We start from the raw sequence: 4,916 nt of genomic DNA on the forward strand, positions 1-4,916 counted from the left end.
TCCCCCCAACCCCCCCCCCCCCCGTGACCCAAAGAGATGCCGCCTGAGGTACCAGCCTAAGGCAGCCTCATTATGGGGACGGCCGTTTCTATAGTAATAACATGCTCTGATAGAAAGCAAGCTGTGTGCTATAGCGCCTTATAAACATAAAATAAAAGAACTTTGTTATAGAGTCAGTAAGATGCACGGTGACAGCGTCATCCTCATCGCTTTGCAGTCTCTCGCACTTCTTTCGGCAATAAAGCTGCCATGTCTGATGTGACAGTTCTGAGAAAACAAAAATACTCAGCTGCATTGGCCGGGAATCGAACCCGGGCCTCCCGCGTGGCAGGCGAGAATTCTACCACTGAACCACCAATGCTTTGCCGAGGAAATATTCGCAGAGTGGAAATATGGAGGTGAGAGAACTTCAGTGAGTGACTTCTTGTAACTGGTGAAACTTTAATCTGCAGACCTGTATCCTGTATGCAAATAACACAGATGACATTTCAGATGCTTCGTTTAACTCTTTGTATCTAAGAAATGAATCTGAAGATGTTCGTGTAAGAAATTAATTTGCAGTAACAAAACGACTTGCATGCAAAATATATAAATAAAGAAAATGATGCCTGCATTGGCCGGGAATCGAACCCGGGCCTCCCGCGTGGCAGGCGAGAATTCTACCACTGAACCACCAATGCTCGACTGAGAGTTTCTGAAAGTTTTCAGTTGCTCAATAATTAAGTCACTGGGAGATCTTATTTTCGGTTTTCCCAAACAATAAAAGACTTGAGTGCTGCTGATTATAGACTTACATAGGACTGCAAACTCTTTCTTCTGACCTGGAAGTGGAGGGGGGGATGATATATTACAATGGCACCTGGAAATGTGGGGATATATTACAATGACACCTGCAAGTGGGGAGGATATATTGGGGAGTGAAGGCTGGCCCATGTAGTCCAATCCAATAGAAGAGCTACTGTAGCTCAAATTGCTTCCCCCTAAAAGTCATACCAGACCTATTAGGTCTGGTAGGAACTTAAGAAGGACCACAACGCCAAAGAAAAAAAAAAGTGGGGTCTCCCAAAAAATTCCTACCAGACCTTGTCTAATCCGGGCACTGGCCTGGAAGGGCTGAAAAAGGTGGGATGAGCGAGTGGCCCTCCTCCCTGCACCAAGCACCATACCAGGCCACATCCCCACAACATGGAGAGGGTGCTTTCCCAAGGGGGACTCCCTGAAAAAGCACTTTGTCCCCCAGGGCAATGAGGACAAGGGCCAAACCCGGATTTGTTTAGTGAATGTCCAAGCAAACCAAACTCAGGCCAGCTCACTCATCTCTACTTACAACCCACCAGCTCCCTCCTTAGCACATAAATGGAGGGGCTGGATTCCAGAAGTGTGTCTGTTGGGTAATATACTCAGGAGCCAGTTGCAGGACACTTTGATCTCTTAACACAAGCAGTCACTGAGGTGTCACTGGCCAGTTTCCCATCCTTCCCACAAGTGGTTGTCACTTCTTAGTGGATTAGAGGACAAATGGCAAACAGGAGGCCCACAATACAAAGGGGTAAGAGAGGATGTTTTCACTCTACAAGTCGGGTTTACACAGCAGATGTGTAACTGTAAATACCTAAGCCATGTAATAAATGCTGTAGAGGTCCTCAATTTACCAAGTACCATTGTAAATAGGATCTCTGTACTTCATCTCAGGATTTGATCATTAATGGGCAATTTTTAAGCAGCTGAAACTGATATCTCTGGGTTCTTTGTTGTGGGAAATCATTGGACAGGGAAAGTGTAGGACCCCAAAGCCCACTCTAATGTATTCCTACGCAGTCCTGGGAAAGATAAGTTATGGGATCCTCAACTTCCCTAGGAACCCCCGATAATGTATTCCTGCACAGTGCTGGATCAACATCTTAGGAAATATGGGATTCTCAACTTCCCTAGGATCCCGTGATAATGCCCTGTGACAACAGTGGTGCATACAGGAAGTGGCCAGACGCCGGGGTGTAGGGTGAGCATTTATTTTACGTTTTTCCTCAAATCATGAAAGTCCGAATCCCGCGAGAAGACAGTTCTGCACAGTGCAGGATCATCTTCTGGGGAGATTTGGGCTGCTCAACATTCTCTGAGGTCTGGATGAGATCACCCTCATCTAGGCACTGCAGGAGGAAACCAGGGAAAGGTAAGTATATTAGACATGTGCGTCCGGATTTGGACAAACCTGCAAATCAACGAAATTCAGTTGATTCGGCGGTTCGTCCGAATTTCGAAATAACGAATGTATTATATGCCCGAATATACGAAAACTATATTTAGGCATACATAAATTTGTTTGCAGAACGCGCGGCGGCCAAAGTGGCCACCAGAATGTTCTGTGCATGCCCGCCGCCATCTTGGAGGTGAAGTGATTGACGTCACATGCCGGTTATGTCACACGTTGAACGAGCGGTGGCCATATCGGGCGCAGGCGCGCTGCCATCTTTGAATATATCTTGATATACACCAAGATGGCGGCTCCTGAACATGCTGGCGCCGCCATCTTGGTGTATACTAAGATACACTCAAAGATGGCGGTGCGCATGTGCAGAACGTGCCGGCGGGCAATATGGCCGCCGCTCGTTCTCCAGTTTCAGGTTGCGGTTTCAGATTCGGAGGCTTGTTGCCTCCGAATCCACAACAGCATAAAAATGTGTTTTCTTTGAGGAAACGAATGAAAATGTTTTTCGTTTTCATTCATTTAGTCAGAAAACGTTTTTTTTTGCCCTGCACATGTCTAAAGTATATTATCTGTACATTTTACTCACAATTATTTCTTTTTATTCTTCCATTCAGAGTTTTAGTGAACCTTGAATAAATGGACCTTGTCACTGAGGTGCAAGGCCCACTTTAAAGGAGAGCTATGGGGTTAAGGCTTTTCCCCATAGTTATCCTTAGGGTAACGGGAGGACACAAACTAGCGTCCTCCCGTCACCCTAGGCTCAGTATACCGCGAGCTACGCCGCAGTATACCGCAAGCTACTGCTCGCGGTATACTGAGACGCGGCAGCTGAAGCGGATCCCGACAATTGTGCCGGGATCCGCCCAGCTGCGTGACTGACACCTGGCTCTGCCTATTTAGAGGCAGAGCCAGCTGTACCCGCCCCCTCCCCCGTCCGTTCCGCCAGTCAGCGCTGGCGAATCGGAGCGGGGAGGGGGGAATCCAGCCCCTCCCCGGTCACGGCAGAGAGCCGTGACAGGATCGAGAGGTGAGCGAACGCCGGTATGTGTTCGCTCACCTCCCGATCTACTGAGCCGACCTGTGACCGTATCATTGTCACAGGTCGGCTAGAACTATGAGGTGAGTGAAAAGCACTCATGTCATAGTTCTCCTTTAAGGTGACCGTGATGTCACCAGGTTGAAGAACCTGGTGCCAGTGAAAGTAGAAGCTTTATTAAGCCTCTTACTTGTCATGGCTTAGCACACATTCACACAAAAAAAACCACTGTTGGCAGGCAGGGAAAACTTCCTTTTAAAGAAATGTCTTCAGATCAGCGCTAGGGAACGCGTAGGTAAGTAAGACCTTTTCCATGTTGGCTACGTTCTGCCACAAGATTTCCCTTTAGGTTCCTCTTGAATGTTTCCATTACTCTCTGAACTTCTACAAATAGAAGTTGGGAGAGTCATAGAAACGTATCAAATATCAGTTCCTGAGCAGCCCAAAGACAAATCGTCTCCAACATGGAGGAGGTCTTATTTAGGGATAACCTCAGGGTGCAAATAGAACCCGGTCTGAACCTGAGCTCCTCTGAACCTGGAAGCTACATTGGACCACCAACCCAATGAACCGTGGGCAAGGGCATTTCCCATGCTTGTGCTGATGTCATTGACCTTATACGGCCTGACTGGACCTGGTCCAAACCTGAGCTCCTCTGAAATAGGGTGAGTGTCATTGACCAACTTACCCATGTGGCCAGCGGTAACCGGGTGACACCCCGCCATGACGTCAACGTGCATGTGAATGACGTCACCACGCCATGATGTCATCGCGCATGCGTGGCGATCTTATTGATACCTGCCGCCGGCCATCTTGATGATGGATGCCGGCAGAGAAAGGAGGGAACAGTCACCCAACGGGATAAGATATGCCGCCGGGTCCCCTCCTCTCTCCCGAAACTGTCGGGCTCTTGATCCATGACAGAGTTCCTCGACTTTTCAGAGGGGGTGATACCAAAATGACTGTCAGTCCTTTTGGTGTCAACCACCCGCACCCCCATTTGTGACGTCACTGCTTCCATGTTCAGAGGCGATCAGGAGCAGACCAGGTTCAGTCCAAACCTGAGCTCATATTCCCTAGTCTTACCTCCACTTTCTTTATCACCCATATGGGCGCATTTCCTTATGAATTTGTAACAACAATAGCACTTTACAGTAACAATTTTGTAGGGTTTTTATGAATTTAACACAATGCTTCTGATTACCCCCAAGAACGTTTCACAAATGTCTTATTGAAACTTGTGACTTCCAGAACCCATATACACAGTCATTATGTAAGGTAGAGACAATCTAAGGATTGACTTCTGCCAATGGAATAGGGTCACCAATGCAGCAAATTTCAGCCAATTCTTGTGGAATCAGCTTCATTGTGTACCCTTCTTTGGGATACCAATAAGAGGCGTGTGTGGGTAATTAGTGCTGAGTAAAAGAAGTGTGTGCTCCCTGGGGGAGGGGTGGCTTTGTGTCTCCTCTTCACAGGATGTGGAGGATCTACAAATGAATGGACCGGCGCCGAAATTCACACCATGACCTAGACACACTTCCATGGCACACTTCTCATCACACCTCAGACACAAAGGAAGCTATATATACATGGATTTGGTACTCGGCATCAGCAGTGCTCAACCATTACTCAGTCACGGCACCCTCTAAACATATCAAAAATATCTAGACC

The 4,916-nt window shown here is 47.6% G+C and overlaps 2 non-coding genes across 2 annotated transcripts; both read right to left on the reverse strand.

Annotated features, from left to right (window-relative positions):
* Positions 1 to 290: 290 nt before the first annotated feature.
* On the reverse strand, positions 291 to 361 carry TRNAG-GCC. The gene has a single exon. It is a non-coding gene; the product is annotated as a tRNA-Gly (tRNA).
* A 248-nt stretch (positions 362 to 609) lies between these two features.
* TRNAG-GCC lies at positions 610 to 680 on the reverse strand. Its single transcript has one exon. It is a non-coding gene; the product is annotated as a tRNA-Gly (tRNA).
* Positions 681 to 4,916: the final 4,236 nt, after the last annotated feature.

This window comes from Nanorana parkeri, unplaced genomic scaffold, assembly GCF_000935625.1.
Source record: "Nanorana parkeri isolate BGI_ZX_2015 unplaced genomic scaffold, ASM93562v1 scaffold784, whole genome shotgun sequence".
NCBI lineage: Eukaryota > Metazoa > Chordata > Amphibia > Anura > Dicroglossidae > Nanorana > Nanorana parkeri.